The sequence below is a fragment of the Sus scrofa genome, chromosome 16 (genome assembly GCF_000003025.6).
Source record: "Sus scrofa isolate TJ Tabasco breed Duroc chromosome 16, Sscrofa11.1, whole genome shotgun sequence".
NCBI lineage: Eukaryota > Metazoa > Chordata > Mammalia > Artiodactyla > Suidae > Sus > Sus scrofa.
In genome coordinates, this window is record NC_010458.4 from 68971409 (window position 1) to 68988350 (window position 16942).

The 16942-nt window shown below is 45.1% G+C and overlaps 1 protein-coding gene across 4 annotated transcripts in view; it reads right to left on the minus strand.

The window, feature by feature from the left end:
* Positions 1–16942, minus strand: part of GALNT10 (polypeptide N-acetylgalactosaminyltransferase 10) — a 308767-nt gene that overhangs the window by 247416 nt on the left and 44409 nt on the right. For 2 of the 4 annotated variants that reach the window (XM_021076943.1, XM_021076944.1), the window contains exon 2: positions 12632–12786. The exons of 1 other annotated variant lie outside the window; for it this stretch is intronic. The gene's annotated coding sequence lies outside the window, so the exon portion shown is untranslated. Of the gene's footprint in view, positions 1–12604; positions 12787–16942 lie in introns of all 4 variants that reach the window. One more of the 4 variants, XM_021076946.1, reaches the window with a different exon arrangement.

Genomic DNA, 16942 nt, shown 5'->3' on the forward strand with positions numbered 1-16942 from the left:
CAAGAACTTCCATATGCCACAGGTGTGACCATAAAAAAGAAAAAAAAAAATTACCCACAACAACACCTGGGAATAGGTATTACTGCATCCATAATTCAGATGAGAAAACCAAGGCTTGGAAATTTTATCAATCTGCCTAAAGTCATACAACTAGTAATCACCCCATCCCAACATTAAGTAAACTTCTACCACCTGTAATTGAAAATGACACCAGGCCTGGGCACTATGCTCAGTTCTTCATGTCCATCACCCATTAGTCATTTAGTCATTCATTCAGTAGATATTTATTAAGAACCTACTACATGCCAGGCACTATGACAAGTACTAGAGATTGAGTGGTGGGCAAATAGATCAATCATGGTCTCCTAAGGCTCACAATCTAGTGGCAGAAAAAGCATTGTAAAAAATGAACATACAAATTACAATTGTATTTGGTGGGAGGAAGGAGAAAGGTCTTCTGGGCTGCTGAGGACAGAATTGATATTAGAATCCAGCGCAACAGGCTTTCTGCAAAGTTACAGCAACGTGACTCCCCTAGGCCATTCTAATGGGATTTTGGAAAATGCCTTCTGGGTAGCACTTGTCCCCGTAGGAGGTCTACAGGTCCTTGTCCCTTACTGTAAGAAGAGCGCGCGCGCGCGCGCGCGCACACACACACACACACACACACACACACACACACACACACACCATACCCCCAGCTTCAGGGAGAGCTAGGAGAAAGCCAATGAAGTGGGCTTTGCAAATGCTCTCTGTCCTCAGCTGGAGGATTTGAGTTTGAAGAGCACTTTTCTATTCACTGTGCTGCACTTTGCTTTTATCATGTACCTGGTCTTGGAGATCTTGCCGTATAAATACTTCGAGATTGTCCCATTCTTTTTTCCAATTGCAAAGTACTCCACAATGTATGGAAAAAACAAAGTTCAACAGTCCCCAAATCTGAAAAGGAAATTTGAAGTTGTTTTCAATTTGGGGCCATTAAAATAATGTCATAGTGAATAACTTCTTGCCCCCCTTGTTCTGGAGTATGGAAGTGAATCTTCAGGAGAAATTCCTAGAAGAAGGATTTGCTGGGTCAAAGGGAAAAGGCATCTGTAGTTTTGAAAGACTGCCACATCCCCCACCATCGGGTTTGAATCTTTTTACATTCCCATCAGCAATGTATGAGGGTATTTGAATCTTCACAGTCTAGGTCTATAAAAAAAAATGTTTAAGTGTGCATTTTTTTAGAAAAATGTACACTCCCGACTTCTTTTAAAAATTGCAAGACATGGCCTTAACAAGCTGGGGCTGAGTGGTCACTGAGACCAAGTCACCACTATAGCCCCTGTGGGTCTTGGAGGTTTCAGCTCCTGATTTGGTCCAGCCCCTTCATAATGAAGATGAGCTCCACACATTCCTAGAGGAACTGCACACTAGAACCCAGGTCCCCTGCCTCCTAGTCTACTATGCCATGTGGCTTCTCATGTAAGTACAAGAGAGATGAGAGGCGAGGGACAGTAGGTGTATAAAAGCACGGACAATGCAAACTATTGCCTTTGAAGTGGGTAAGCAGTGAGATCCTGCTGTATAGCACTGGGAACTATATCTAGTCACCTGTGATGGAGCATGATGGAGGATAACATGAGAAAAGGAAAGTATATATATGTGTGTGACTGGGTCACTTTGCTGTACAGTAAAGAACTGATAGAACATTGTAAACTGACTGTAATGAAAAAATGAAAATCATTTAAAAAAACAAAAATAAAAGCACGGACAATTCAGCATTAAAATTGGACTTTTTTTTTTTTGCAGCACTTAACTTAGCTTAGTAAATATATCACACCACCCTATAGTTGATTAAATTGTGACTAATCTGCATAGATCAGAGTGACAAATTGGTTTCTATTTCTTTTGAACAACCCAAAAGAGGGCTGATGTCACAGCAGAAGGATTCAGCTTATATACTCATTTATTCCCTCATTCATCAAATGCAGACTCTGTGCTAGTCCTTGATCCAGGCACTGGGGGTTCAAAGATGAACAAGCATTTAAACACAGGGACCTGAACAGACAACCATGCAAAAACGTGATATAAATTGTTAAGCGTTTCATTGGAGGAATGTACAGGCTGCCATGAGAGCCCAGAGAAGGGAACTTCTCATTCTTCTTAGGGACTCATGGGAGAGGTTACAAGGGAGATGACATTTGGGTGGATCCTGAAGGATGTGTAGGAGTTTGCTAAGAAAAAGAAGGAATATCTGACTAGTATCCATGAAGATGAAGGTTCAACCCTTGACCTTCTTCGGTGGGTTGAGGATCCAGTGTTGCCATAAGCTGTAGTGTAGGTTGCAGACGCAGCTCGGATCCCGTGTTACTGTGGCTGTGGCATAGACCAGTGCTCCAATTTGACCCCTAGCCTGGGAACTTCCATATGCCACAGGTGCAGCCCTAAAAAAGCAAAAAAAGAAAGAAAAAAAGAAGGAATATGAGAAAGATTTTCTTGATAAACAACGTTCAAAGACAAAAAGGACCAGTGTTCCCATTGTGGCTCAGCGGGTTGCAAACCCAGCTAGTATCCATGAGGATGCAGGTTCAATCCCTGGCCTTACTCAGTTGGTTAAAGAACTCACATTGTGTGAGCTATGGTGTAGGTCTCAGAAAGAGCTTAGATCTGGTATCACCGTACCTGTGGCATAGGCCAGCAGTTGCAGCTCCGATTTGACCCCTAGCCTGGGAACTTCCACGTGCCTTTAAAAAAAAAAAAAAAAAAAGCAGACAAGGAGGACCTCAGAAAGTGGCAGAAAATCAGTTCAAAAAAGGTTTGAGCAATAAACAAATAAAGAGAAAAAGAAGGAAAGAGCATATATCCAGAAAAAATGAATACTCTATAAATTTGAAAAGATAGTTGCATTCCAAGGTTTGTCGCAGTGCTATATACAATAACCCAGATATGGAAGCAAAAATATCCATCAACAGATGAGTGGAAAAAGATATGGTATATATACATATAATGGAATATTACTCAGCCATAAAAAAGAATGAAATAATGCCATTTGTAGCACCATGGAGGGACCTAGAGATTATCATACTAAGTGGAGTAAGTCAGAGAAAGACATATCATATGAACTCACTTATATGTGCAATCTAAACTATTATACAAGTGAACTTATTTACAAAACAGAAACAGACTCACGGACATAGAAAACAAACCTGTGATTACTGAAGGGGAAAGGTAAACAGGGGTCAATTAGGAATTTGGGATTAGCAGACACACACTACTATAAATAAACTAGATAAACAACAAGGATCTACTGTATAACACAAGTACTGAACTATATTCAGTACTTTTTAATAACATACATATATATGTGAAAGGTTTTACATATATATAACTTATTTTAAGTTACATGAATATAACCGAATCACTTTGCTGTACACTTGAAACTAATACAACATTGCAAATCAACTACACTTCAATAAAAATAAATGTTTAAAAAAATAAAAAGGAAAGAAATTTACTGCCTTATTTAATTGAAATGTCAAAGGTAGTTTGCCTTCAGGCACAGCAAGATCCAGGTGTTTAAAGAATGTCATCAAGCCTAAGAAACATTCTCAACTCTGTTTCTTCTTCTTTTTTTCTTCTTGCTTTTTAGGGCCGCCCCTGCGGTATATGGCGGTTCCCAGGCTAGGGGTCGTATCTGAGCTGTAGCCACTGGCCTATGCCACAGCTACAGGAATGCCAGATCCGAGGCCGGTCTGTGACCTACACCACAGCTCACGGCAACACCAGATCCTTAACCCACTGAACAAGGCCAGGGATCGAACCTACCTCCTCATGGATCCTAGTCAGATTCACTTCCACTGAGCCACGAAGGGAACTCCTGCTTCTTCTTTATACATATTCTTTGCCTTGCCCTCAGGCAGCTTACTCTCTTCAGGTGACAGGGTGCCTTCTGGTAGCCCCAGGTTTACATTATCCTGACTGCTAGCAATGCTTGGGAAGCTGACTTTTTTTCCAATAGCTTCCCTAAAAATCCCAGGACTGAGTCTCATTGTCTAGGCCTGGGTTACTCACTCACCCCTGCCCCGAAGGAAAACCAGATGCTGGCTGTTGGACAAGACCACCAGACCCCAAAGCAGTGGGGGACTGGGAGTGCACCTGTCTCATGAGGGCCAGAGGAGCCCAGCTAGAGGAGCTGGATCCACATCGCCATCTCCGAGGTGGGAAAACAAGAGCTCAAGGTTCCTAGAGTGAAAAGATGGAGGAAGAAGGAGCAGGAGTTAGAATGCAAGTCTCTTAGGACAAATGACTTCATATTATGAGGAGGGAATTAAGGGAAAGGGAAGTGACTTGTCCACAGTCACGCAACACAGTAGGGGCAGAGTCCAGGAGAAGTCCTGGTGCCTCGAATCCCAGGACCCTCATGTAGTGAGCTGTCACACATCTGAGTAGGCAAAGAGGCCTTGGAGAAGGATGTGGACATTTCTAAGAGTCCCTGGGATCACTCACCTTATGGCAGATGCACAGCTTGCAGGCCCAGGTGACACCGTTACCCCAGACATGTGCCTGATATTTGATCTTGGGCCTCATAACATCATTGCATCCAAGGGGGCCAAGTGACTCAAGGACACTATTACAGGCTAAACTGCATGCTCCCCAAATTAATACACTGAACCCTTGACCCGCCTCCCCCTCACTCCAGTACTTCAGAATCAGTATTTAGAGAAAGCGGCCTTTAACGAGGTTGTTGAGTTAAAATGAGGCCCTTAGAATGGTCCCTAATGCAATGTGACTGGTGTCCTTCTAAGAAGAGAAAATCTGGACATACAAAGAGACACCAGGGATGAGTGCACAGAGGAATGGCCACATGAAGGCACAGCAAGAAGGTGGTCATCTGCAAGCCAAGGAGAGAGGCCTCAGCAAAAACCAAGCCTACCAACATCTTGATCTTGGACTTCTAGCTTCCACAGCTATGAGAAAATAAATTTCTCTATTTAAACTACCCTCTCTGTGGTATTTTGTTATAGCAGTTCCAGCAAAGTAAGACACCAAGTGCTATGGAGAGCAGTTACAAGTGAGTGACAATCAACACAAAGAGAAAGCAAAGGAATAAGGAGGGGTGAGGTGAGGGAACTGAGGGTGAAAATGGGGCAGGGCAAAACTAATATAGAACTACTGTGCAATCCAGCAATCCCTCTCCTGGGAATATATCTGGACAAAACTATAATTCAAAAAAAACACTCTATAATTCATGCACCCCTATATGTTCATAGCAGCACTATTCACAAGAGCCAAAACATGGAGACAACCTAAGTGTCCATCAGAAGATGTGGTACACATATACACTGGAATACTACTCAGCCATAAAAAAATAATGCCATTTGCGACAAGATGGATGCAACTAGAGATTTCTATACTAAGTGAAGTAAGTCAGAAAGACAAATACCATATGATATCACTTAAGTGGAATCTAAAATATGGCACAAATGAACTTAGCTACAAAACAGAAACAGACTCACAGACATAGAGAACAGACGTGTGGTTGCCAAGGAGGGGGCAGGCAGAGGGAATGGGATGAACGGGGAGTTTGGAATTGGCAGGTGCAAACTATTACATTTAGAATGGATAAGTACTGAGGTCCTACTGTACAGCACAGTGAACTCTATCCAATCACTTGGGATAGAACATGATGGAAGATATTATGAGAAAAATGTATATAAATGTATGATTGAGTTGATATGCTATATGGGAGAAACTGACACAACACTTAAATCAACCACACTTTAATAAAGATAAAATAATATAAAAAAGAAACAAGATAGGGCGGGGAAGGGGGAGGAGTTTGAATGTGGCCAGAGTGGAGATATTCAAGCCAGAAAACCCATTTTCTATAGTAATCATCCAGTTTGTATGAATATCTTAAAATTTGATTTTCAGCAATGAGGTATGTGCATATGGTCACAAAATTAAATAGTTCAGAGAACTTATAATAATAGCAACTGCATTCTCCCTAAATATCCACCCCCACCCCCCAACCCCATCCTGTTCCCCAGAGACCAACCTTTTTTATACTGTTTTTACTTTTAGCCCTGGATAACATTTACTGACTGCTTGCCATGTGCCAAGCCCTGTGCTAAACCTTTTATGTACGTTGTTTCTGTGGATGCTCACCACAACCCCGTGAGGTAGGTACCATCATTAACATTTTACCGGTAGGAAAACTAAGATGTAGAGAAGTTAAGTGATATAACCAAGGTCACACAGTAGGTAAGCAATAGAAGTGAAATTTCATCTCACGACATTGGACTCCAACACTTGACTGCTCTGAGTCATCCTCTGGTGGTTCCTGTTAAAGCTTTATTCCCTGGGCTCCTTGATTTATCAACTCTACACAGTATCTATTGACTTCTTAGTATGACTGATGAGGATTTACCTCACCCCTTTGCCTTTTGCCTGCAAATCCTAGACAGACACATTGCAATATTTAGTTCTGCTGTGGGTACCTTTGGGGCTTTAAATAACACTCATTAACTTCAATCCCTTGTTTCTACTCTACAAACATTTATTGATGGACTTGTGGGGTCACTTGCAAGTTGGGTGATGGAAAAGCCAATCCAAATTTTCTTCTTATCCTTTCCCATTTCCCTTAGCACCCAGCAGGTGCTTAATGAATATTTATGAATAGAGTCAAAGCAGAGAAATTTAGCACCAAAGGTGGGAGATGACCAGGAAATCTCAGTTAGGGGAAGGACATGATAACTGCAGCCTGAGATGTCAGCCTGACTTCTTTGGAGACACAGCCTCCTGCTGAGGAGGGAACAAGGAGCTATAAAATGGAAATTGAAGAAGAATCGCTTCAGAGCAGCTGTCAGGAAGCACTTCCCAGTGGAGATCGAGATGACCTCCTTGCTGCAAGGTTGTCTCCGCTCACACACCTGGTTCTATTCTGCCAGCTTGTGCGAAGCCACCACGGCACTCACACAGGCCTCTGGCCATCTGCCCCTCATGGGAAGCATGAGGTATTCTGCTAGTACCAGTTCCACGGTGGGCTTTCTGAAAAGGGATACATCCTGCGGAGGCTTCTCCCACAGACTGCAGAATCTGGGCATACCTGTGAAGAGCCCAACAGGTGAAGAAAAGGCCACCTGCCTAAGGCCTTTGATGAAGAAAAGGCCACCTGCCCTAAGGCCTTTGATGCTCACCTTCTGACTGTAGCACCCTCCCTTTTAGCCTAGCTATGTCTTTTTTTCTTTTCTTTTTCTCTTTCCTTTTTTTTTTTTTTTTTTTTTTTTTTGTCTTTTTAGGCCATACCCACAGCATATGGAAGTTCCCAGAAAAGGGGCCAGCAGCTGCCGGCCTTCACACAGTCACAGCAACACTCACGGCAACACCAGATCTTTTACCCCTGAGCAGGGCCATGTCCTCATGGATACCAGTTGGGTTTGTTATTGCTGAGCCACAAAGGGAACTGTGAGCCTAGCTGTTTTTTATACTTGGTACCTTGGGCAGAGGACATATCATAGGGAAGACTCCCAGATGCTCTAGGCTGGGACACATCCCTTATGACACATTCTGTAAGTACTTTCCCTCCATAGCACTTAGCACAGCTGTAATTTTACTTTTACTAGAGTCATTTCTTACATAAAATCAGCCTGCCCACTAGATGGGGACCATCTCTGCTTACTCTTGTATTCCCACACCTAGCAGGTACTCAGTAGGCAATCTTGAATGAATGTGTCTTCATTAAATCCCTTAAATCAAATGGTTCATTTACGGAACTCCTCAAAATCCCGCATCTCTTTTGCACCTAGAAAGAGAGGATGGCGCTTTCAGGTTATAACCGTGCTAGTCCAGAATTGTGATTTGCCTTCAGAAAACACAGTGACTCTCAGATGACTCACACGGACTGAGGGACGTCTCCCCTCCCCCAACACACACGCAGGATTCCTCCTCTCCATCACGCCTGCCCTCCTCTGTCAATCTGTCACCAAGCCTGGTCTCTTCACCTCCTACCTCAGTGATTCTCAGCCCTGGCTGCGGCTGACTGGCCAGGGAACCTTGTTAAACATACAATGCTCGAGTTTCTTTCTTCTTCCTTCCTTCCTCCCTCCTTCCTTCCTTCCTTCTTTTTTTTTTTTTTTTTTTTTTTGCCTTTTAGGACCGCCCCTGCGGCATATGGAAGTTCCCAGACTCAGGGTCTAATCAGAGCTATAGCCACTGGCCTATGCCACAGCCACAGCAATGCCAGATCTGAGCTGCGTCTGCAACCTACACCACAGCTCATGGCAATGCTAGATCCTTAACCCACCAAGCGAGGCCAGGGATACTGGTTGGGTTCATTTCTGCTGAGCCACGACGGGAACCCCAATGCTTGAGTTTCTGACTCAAGGACAGCAGTCTCCTCACTGGCCTCTTGGGGCTTCAGGCTTGGGGTCCCCAATCCATTCACGGTGAAGCAGCCTGCCAGAGAGATCTTTCCAGCGGGAAAGCCTAGTCATGCTACGCTTCTCCTTAAAACTTCCCCCTGCATCCCACTGTCTTCAGGACAAACCCCCGCCTTTTGGAGAGCCTCCCAAAGCTCTGCTCATTTCCCCAGGCTCACACCATGTTGGTCCTTATTCACCTCACTCACACTCTGCTCTAACATACGGGACATCCTAAGGGCCAGAACAGACTGGGCCATGTTCTTTCATTCCTCGGAGTCTCTACACAACTGTTGCCCTGTCCAGTGTTAAAGAAAAATTTATTCTGACACTTGTTAAACTGGTACAGAAGACTTTATTCAGGATTCCTGCAGTAGGGGTATTGCAACGGGAGTGAGAGCTGAGCTCCACTTAGGATGCAATAGATAGCTGGGAATTTAGACAATAAACAGAGTGAAGGGTTCGAGAGATGGAAAATTACTAAGAGAAGGCTCCAAGGGTGGGGGAATTCTTGCTAAACTGGCCTAGCAGAATTCCCCCTAAAGTTAGGCTACCAGCTTAGACATCAAGGGTGAGGGATGAGGAATTTGATCAAATCTCAAGGGTGAGGGGGTGACTTAGCAGGATTCTTGGCTAAGACTGGGTTGGGTGGACCAAAGATAGAATGGGGGCCAAGGTCATGGCCCAGCTGGGAAGAGGGCTAAGAGGAGTCTGTCAAAAGTTTGGTCAAGGAGCAAGCCTTTAAAAAAAAAAAAAAAAAAAAAACAGGAGTTCTCATCGTGGCTCAGTGATTAACAAATCCTACTAGGAACCATGAGGTTGCGGGTATGATCCCTGGCCTTGCTCAGTGGGTTAAAGATCCGGTGTTGCCGTGAGCTGTGGTGTAGGTTGCAGACGCGGCTAGGATCCCGCATTGCTGTGGCTCTGGCGTAGGCCGGTGGCTACAGCTCCGATTCAACCCCTAGCCTGGGAACCTGCATATGGCGAGGGAGCAGCCCTAGAAATGGCAAAAAGACAAAAAAAAAAAAAGGAGCGAGCCTTTGTCACCAGCAACACTGACTGTGCTCTGCTTTACATCTGACAATACCTGCTTCTCCAAGTTTCCACAGAGCCGCCTCTGAGAGTGTCACCTGACACTCTTCCACCAGAGCACCTTCGCCTGTCCTGTTAGCAGTCATTACTTCCTTGTGCAGTGATCCGTTGATTTGCCTGCTCCTGAGTTTGACTGCGAGCAACCTGAGGGCAGAGACTGTATCTTGAATCCCCAGCACCTAACACAGTGTTGGCTCTCAGTAAATATTTGCTAGATGAATTCCGAGGGATGAGCAGGATTCTCGTGGATCGCTACTCTGCTCTGAAACAACAGTGGCTCCGCCTGGCCTGCATCAGCGGTTCCCAGCCTTCCGTGAGCATCAGAATCATCAGGAGGGCTTGTTAAGCACAGAGCGCCGGGCCCCGCCAGAGTGTCTGATTCAATAGGTCAGAGGGGGACCCAAAAATCTGCATGTCTGATAACAGGTGAAACTGCTGCTGCTGGTCCAGAGGACGCTTTGATAATCACAGACCTGCAGGACTGCAGCTGATATCATCCCCAAGGGAGGTGCATCCCATGCTTTTTCAAATCCAAAGATCAGAAGATTTAACAAGCAGGCCAAGGGGGAGGGGGTTGGGGGAGGGATGGAGTGGGCAGTTGGGGTTCGCAGTTATAAGCTGTTATATATAGGATGGATAAGCAACAAGGACTACTGTATGGCACAGGGAACTATATTCAGTATCCTGTGATAAACTACAATGGAAAAGAATATTTAAAAAAAATATATATGTATATGAGTCACCTTGCTGTGCAGCAAAAATTAACATAACATAGTAAATCAACTCTACTTCAATTAAAAAAAAGACTCAAAAAGATTTCATAAGCAAATTTCAGGTAAGATGTAAGCAGACACACTCTCATGATCTAGGTGACCTCCGTCCCCGCCTAAAGCATAAGATTCTCTTTTCTCTCTCCTTCTCTCCATCTCTCGTTTGCAGGCTGGAGCAATAGCTCAAGACTTCATTTCCTTGCCCTGTGCTTCATGTGCTGTGGAAGGAGCTGCCCCCAGGCCCCTCTTCCAGGCCTGGTGCCAGGCTGAGAGCAGGGACTGTGGCCCCCAGGCAGCTGACTGGCATACTAATATTAGCAACATGCCTCTCCTGTCTCAGCACCCATGATTTGCTACTGTTGCAAACTGATTCAGGGGGACAGAAAGAGCCAGATCGGGCCATGACTGAAGCAGGCTACCCAAAATGACTCCACCCAGCCCAAGGGGCCAAGGTGCAGCTGTTTACAGAGCACGTGGACAGAGCTGGGATGTTCAGGCAGTGATGCTTACACACCTATTCGAAGCCTTTGGGGTAGGAGGCAGAGTCAAGGGTGGAAGGGGTAGGGGGTGTGCCCAGAGCCAGGGCAGGGGCCAGCTCTCCCCACATTGCCAAGCTCCAGAGAGAAGCTCCTTCAAATGCTAAATTCAAACTTGGCTGTCCAGATCACAAGGAAAGAATATTTGTCAAAATAAGAAGAGAGAACAGGTATTTTTTGTTTGTTTACAGTTTACCTTAATTTACTTTTATCTCTCTCTTTTTTTTTTTTCATCTTTTTAGGGCCATACCTGATACATATGGAGGTTTCCAGGCTAGAGGTCCAATTGGAGCTGTAGCTGCTGGCCTACACCACAGCCACAGCAACGCCAGAGCCTAGCGAGCCGAGCCGAGTCGAGCCGAGCTGAGTCCTCGACCAACACCTACAGCTCACCGCAACACTGGATCATTAACCCACTGAAAGAGGCCAGGGATCGAACCTGAGTCCTCATGGATGCTAGTCAGACTCGTTTCCACTGAGCCACAACGGGAATTCCTGTTACCTTAATTTCTAATTTCCAGATCTTCAGACATGTGCTCTGTGGGTCTCCATTTATACCCTTGCTCAGGCTCTGCAAGTGTTAGGGGTGGGCCTGACCGTAGGAATGACAGTGTGAGGTGAGCAGCCTATGCAAGCAAGACTGCTCCCAGAGGGTGTGTGCTGTTCCCCCAGGACCAGAAGCTCCACATAGCCCTGCCTTCTTGGGGACTGGCTGGTGCTCCTTGAAATCACCTGGAGAGATTTCTTTCCTCCTAGGAAAGAGGGTGAAAACAGGCTCCACAGTTAAAGGAAAACAACTTTGCTCATTGAGATAACAGAAGAGGCTTGGACCTGGGAGGTGTAGACGTGATGTTCTCATCCAGTCGTCAGACAGCGGCAGGGGTGCAGAGTCAGACAAACCTCAGCGCTGTCACTTCCTAGATGTATTTCCCTAGATGAGTCCCCTCTCTCAACCTCAGTTTTCTCGCTTGTTAGATGGAGATAACTGTGCACACACAAGGGATTTAGCAAAGCCTTTCGTAAGGGTGGGTACTTAGTAAGGCTAGCTGTTATCTGTGATTTCCTGGATTAATTCATCCCTATTTAATGTGGCTTCCTCCCCACTCAGCCCCACCCTTGGCAGAGTTTGACAAGTTGGAGAAGTTGGTCCTCTGAGTTCCTGGCTTTCCCTTTGGACATTCTTTGTGTGTGGGCACCCTCCCAACTCATTTCAGGGGCCCACAAAACTTATCTTAAAATTTTTTTCTTCTTTTTAAGCCACAGCTGAAGCATGGGAAGTTCCTGGGCTGGAGTTTAAATCAGAGCTGCAGCCACCAGCCTACACCACAGCCACAGCAACGCCGGATGCATGTCTCATCCTTGACCTATGCCATAGCTTGCGGCAATGCCGGATCCTTAACCCAATGAGCTAGGCCAGGGATTGAACCTACATCCCCATGGATACTAGTCGGGTTCTTAACCTGCTCAGCCGCAACAGGAACTCCTCATCTTACAAACTGATGCAGATTCCTAAGTCCCTGCCTCAGAGATTCTGATTCACCAGGTCAGGGCTGGGTCCAAGAATCTGTATTTTAATGAGCTCCCCAGCTGATTCTCAGACAAGAGGCAACTCTTAGAGAAACAGTGTGGTTGGGAAAGTGGACTGAAAGGCCAGACCAAGAGCAGCCACTGAGAGACAGACTCCTGTTCAATTTGAAGCACTTTTCCAAGAGTCAAAGTTGCCCAAGAATCGAATCAGCTGCCCTCAGAAGTAGTGAGCCCACTGTCAAGGAAGGGGTGCAGGAAAATGCCAGTTAAATACCTGACAGAGATAGGCAAGGGCTCAAACCTTAGCTCAGGAGTCGGGGTTTATGGCCATGAAAGTCTCTTGAGACTCCATCTCCTTTTCCATCTTCTTTTTCATCTCAGGAAGTGCTCTGTTATTCGTTCACACTGTGTCACCCTGCTCCCTTTCCCAGGGTGATCTGGGTTCAGGTCTCATGCCTGAGAATAGAAAGGATGCATTTGTGCTTAGGATGGGAAGCTGGTGAGGAAGATCATTCCAGGATGCCCCACTCAACTGTGCCAACAGGGGGAACCTCACCTCAACCTCTGGGAAGGAGGGCCCTGACTCCAGCCTCTTGTACCCCTCCCATCTCCTCCCCCTTGTCCATCCCCACACAGGATTTAGAAAAGGAGATGGAAGCCAAGGAGGCCGTGGAGTCAGTCTGAGACTGTTCAGAGAGGACCGGGAGCCGCTGCGCTGCAGTGACTGTGCCTAACGCCGCGTGTAATCATTGCCATGTGTCTCTGTCAAGATCGCATGTGCGCTTCAGTGCAGCCCCTGGAAACTGCCCCGGCAGGACCCTCTGAGCCAAGACAAATGGACAAGTTAGGACAGTGATAAATTCTGCTGTCCTGCTGTTGTCAGACACCCCTGCAGCAAACCAGCTCAGCGGGGGACAAGGGCGGAGGGCACCACCAGCTGCCAAGTTCTGGGAGGCTGGGGGTTGTGGTTGCTTAACTTGCCCGTGGTTAAGGAAATGAGACGATAGTGGAGGCTGGGGCAGATAGGTTTCTCTATCTGCTCATCTGGCTACCAGTCCACAATGAGATCCTTACACCCCAGCTTTGTCTGGTCCTACGCTTGCTCCCTAGATGTCTGAACCTGGCTAGGTGTCTTCTCACCTGTGTTCTAGAAGCCAGCAGAAAGCATTCCCTTCACTTGAACTCCGTGAATACACTTGGAGATACAACACCTCTGAGCCAAAGGTGAGCATTCCTCCTTGGACAGGACTCCCCTCCCCCCATGCAAGGGCACCAAACCTGTCTCTTCCGCCCCCTGCCATCTTTACACCTTGAAAAGTGATTTTAGGAATGGTGGCCACATATTGAGTACCTACTATGTGCCAGTCATGGTGCAAAGAATACCACATGCATAACCTCAAATGTTCCTAAACATAAAACTATTAGTTCTACATTGTAGAGGACAAAAGGAAGCCACAGGATAGTTACCTGAACTGCCCAGGTCTGTGTGAATTTTAAAATTCACAATTGTTTGGGTTAGCAGGGAGAATAACAGCGAATAAGCATTTAGGCTCTGGATCAGACCCCCTGGTAGGAGTCAAGGCTCTGTTTCCCATTGGTTATCGGGAAGGTAACTTTAACTTCTCTAAGACTTAATTTTTTCTCTCTGTAAAATGATGATGATGATAATAATAATAATACCTTCGTATTTGTATTTGTAGCAGGCAGAATAGTGGCCGCCCAAAGATTCCACATCCTAGTCCTCAAACATGTGAATGTGTTGCCTTATGTGACAAAAGGGACTTTGCAGAGGTGATTACGTTAGGGATCTTGACATGGGGTCACCATCCTGGACTATCTAGCGGTCCATGTACTGACAAGGGTTCTTCCAGGAGGAAGGTAGGAATGTTAGGGTCAGAAAGAAGGAGAGGTATTTGAAGATGATGTGCTGCTGGCCTGGAAGATGGAGGAAGGGGTCATGAGTCAAGAAACTAGAAAAGGCAAGGAAAGAGATTCTCTTCTAGAGCCGCCAGAAGCTCTGCTCCACACAGAGCCCCCACAGCCCTGCTGACACCTTGATTTTAGAACAATAAACCCATTCCAGATTTTGACATCCAGAACTGTATTGTATGTTTCAAACCACTAAGTTTGTGGTAGTTTGTTACTGCAGCAATAGGAAACTAATACAGTATTACTATGAGTTAAAAAAATCACCCCAATGTTTATTGCATTTACAATAGCAACCTAAATGTCCATCGACAGTAAAATGGATAAAGGAGATGTGGTACCGATATACAATGGAATATTATTCAGCCATAAAAAGGAATGAAATAATGCCATTTGTAGCAACGTGAATGGACCTAGAGATTATCATACGAGTGAAGTAAGTCAGATAGAGAGATAAATATCATATGATATCACTTATATGTGGAATTTCATCAAAATAATACAAAAGAACTTATTCATAAACAGAAATAAGCTCACAGATTTCAAAATCAATCTTATGGTTACCACAGGTGAAACTGTTGGGGGGAGGCAAGAATTGGGAGCATGGGAATAACATATACACACACACGACTGTGTAAAATACAGGATTAATGAGACTCTCCTTATAGCACAGGAGAATCTACTCAATAGTGTGTAATAACCTATATAGGAAAAAAGAACTGCTGTATTTATATGTATGACTGATTCATTTGCTGTACATCTGAAACTAATACAACACTGTAAGTCAACTGTACTCTAATAAAATTAAATTTAAAAAATTAGTAAAATACCAGACACATTGAATTGGTTTTATAAAAGTTCACCATAAATGCTCTCTTGGTTTTACTGTAAGCTTCTTAGTAACGTACACATCATGGTATTCCAAACATAATTTGTCATAACACTAGGCACATAATAGGTGCTTTCAATATTTGGTGGATGAATGGTAATTTCATTCACTAAAAAGAGGGGGAGGGGGCAATTCCAGGAAATGCTGGTCAAGACTAGAGTTACGCCATGGAGTATAAGAGATTACTACGAGAGTGACTGAAGGGGTCCTAAATTTTGCTCTAGTTAAGGCATTGATAGCCCTGATTAAGATCCTAATGGTTTTCTGCACAGAGTGACACATTAAATAATTAGCAGTTTTTTTGTTTGTTCGTTTTTGTCTTTTTGCCTTTTCTAGGGCCGCTCCGCGGCATATGGAGGTTCCCAGGCTAGGGGTCTAACTGGAGCTGTAGCCACCGGCCTACACCAGAGCCACAGCAACGAGGGATCTGAGCTGCGTGTGCAACCTACACCACGGCCCACGGCAACACTGGATCCTTAACCCACTGAGCAAGGCCAGGGATCAAACCCGCAACCTCATGGTTTCTAGCCAGATTCGTTAACCACTGAGCCATGACAGGAACTCCAATAATTAGCAGTTTTTACCAGGATTTTACTCAGTATATACCTTGATAAAGAGGTGCATGCAGCTCCAATGCACATTGTTTTTTTTTGTTTTTTGGGGTTTTTTTTTTTTTGCTTTTTTTTTTAAGGCCGCACTTGTGGCATATGGAGGTTCCCAGGCTAAAGGTAGAATAGGAGCTATACCAGCCAGCCTCTGACACAGCCACAACCACAGCCACGTCAGATCTGGGCCATGGCTGTGACCTACACCACAGGTCATGGCAACACCAGATCCTCAACCCTCTGAGTAAGGTCAGGGATCGAACCCACAACCTCATGGTTCCTAGTCTGATTTGTTTCTGCTGCGCCATGACAGGGACTCCAGACGCACGTTCTAATAGGACATCCTCCATCCTCAGTCCAGTGCATTGTGATAGCGGTTTGCTGGAAATCTTGGTTACAGGTAATAGAAATCCAATTCAAATTGGATTGGATCTGAAACAAACTTGTTATCTGAGAAACAAACAAAACACAAATGCAGTAACCAAAATTTTAAAACCAAACACAGCCTGATTTATTGGCTAGCATAATTAAAAAACTCTAGAAGTAGGTCTAATGTCAGGTACCACTGGATCCAGGCATTCGAATGATGTCATCAGGATTTGTTCGCGCTGCCTCCTAGCTTTGCTCTCCCCTGTGCTGAGTTCATTTTCAGGCAGGATCTGCCCTGGGGTAAACCTCAGAAAATCTAGGTTTACATGGTACCAGCTTAGCAATCTCCAAGGGAAGATAATCTCTTTTTCAACAATTCTGGTAGAAATCTTAGGGTGGAATCTGATTGTGCCAACCAGAATGAGATGCCCATTCCTGAGCCAATTACTGCAACCAGGGAGCTGGAACACACCATGGTTACACTTGGGTCATGGACTGACCTAGAGATGAGACAACCTCATGGACTGAGGGTAGAGGAGGAACGGTCACCAAAGGAAATGGAGGGACTGTTAGCAGAGAAGCGGAAGTGATGCCAGGCAGGCACAAACTACAGTTTTCTTTCCTAAGATCATGAAGAGAATAGGAGACAGAAACAGTACTAAAATCCAGCCTCGTGAATCTCAAAGAAATCAGGTTCTTAAGTCAAATAGGCTGGAGTATGAGGGCTGGATCTGCAAATAAAACTCTCAAGCCTCGTGGGATTTCCGGGAAAAATAACGAGGAGTGTGGGGGTGGAGAGCTGGCAGAAATAGACACTTCCTGG